The 832-nt window shown below is 36.3% G+C and overlaps 1 protein-coding gene across 2 annotated transcripts in view; it reads left to right on the top strand.

The window, feature by feature from the left end:
* The window catches only part of Wnt5b (Wnt family member 5B), a 134,539-nt gene that overhangs the window by 58,112 nt on the left and 75,595 nt on the right, over nucleotides 1-832 (top strand). The window lies entirely within an intron of this gene.

Genomic DNA, 832 nt, shown 5'->3' on the forward strand with positions numbered 1-832 from the left:
TATTATATAAATATCAGTTTAACCTTTTACTGTAAGAATATAAACGTTTTAAGAGGATCTTTGTTATCATTTATACAAATTCACAAACAGTACAATTAATTGATAAAGGTCTCTGGGTTTAACTCCATGGTCTCTCATGTTGCTGTGGAGGACTCTAAAAAAATAAACAAACAAAATATCCAACAAAAATATACATCCTACTCAAAAGTGATTTTTAAAGCCACAAGTCCCAACCCCCCACCAAAATAAAGTTATCTATTCCTCCATTTAGAAACAAAAGTTTTTCAAACCCACAAACTCCCATTTTATTAACAGAACACAGATAAAGACATGAAATTCAGTCTCCTCTCTTTCACATTACTGCCCCACGATCTCTGCAGGCCAACTCTGAGCTCTACTTCCAATGGGAAGCCTCACTGTGTCTGACCTTTTTGTGGGGAAACTTGGAAGAGGGTTGGGATAGGGCAAAATTTGCATATATAATACTCATCTTCAAGACACAATCTGCATCTCAAACAAATAAAAAGGCATTTCCATTCTCGTTTCTCCCATACATTTGTGCTATAAATTAAATCAGGATTTAGAAACATGGTTGGGTCCTCAAATCCTAATGGACAAGGAGTAAAAGAAAGTCATAGCTAGAATGAGGAAGAGGGACACACTGCACGGACAGAGGTTGGGAAGAAGCCAAACAAAAAAACATACAGACCCAGTGGGCATCTTTCCAGTCTAGGCACAAAAATGTTTTTCAGTCTCAAAATATCTCTCTTGTAGAATTCCAGGGCTTAAGAGAAAAAAGTAAACTAAAACGAGGTAGCCAGACATATATATA

The sequence above is a fragment of the Nannospalax galili genome, unplaced genomic scaffold (genome assembly GCF_000622305.1).
Source record: "Nannospalax galili isolate Female #2095 unplaced genomic scaffold, S.galili_v1.0 scaffold199, whole genome shotgun sequence".
Lineage (NCBI taxonomy): Eukaryota > Metazoa > Chordata > Mammalia > Rodentia > Spalacidae > Nannospalax > Nannospalax galili.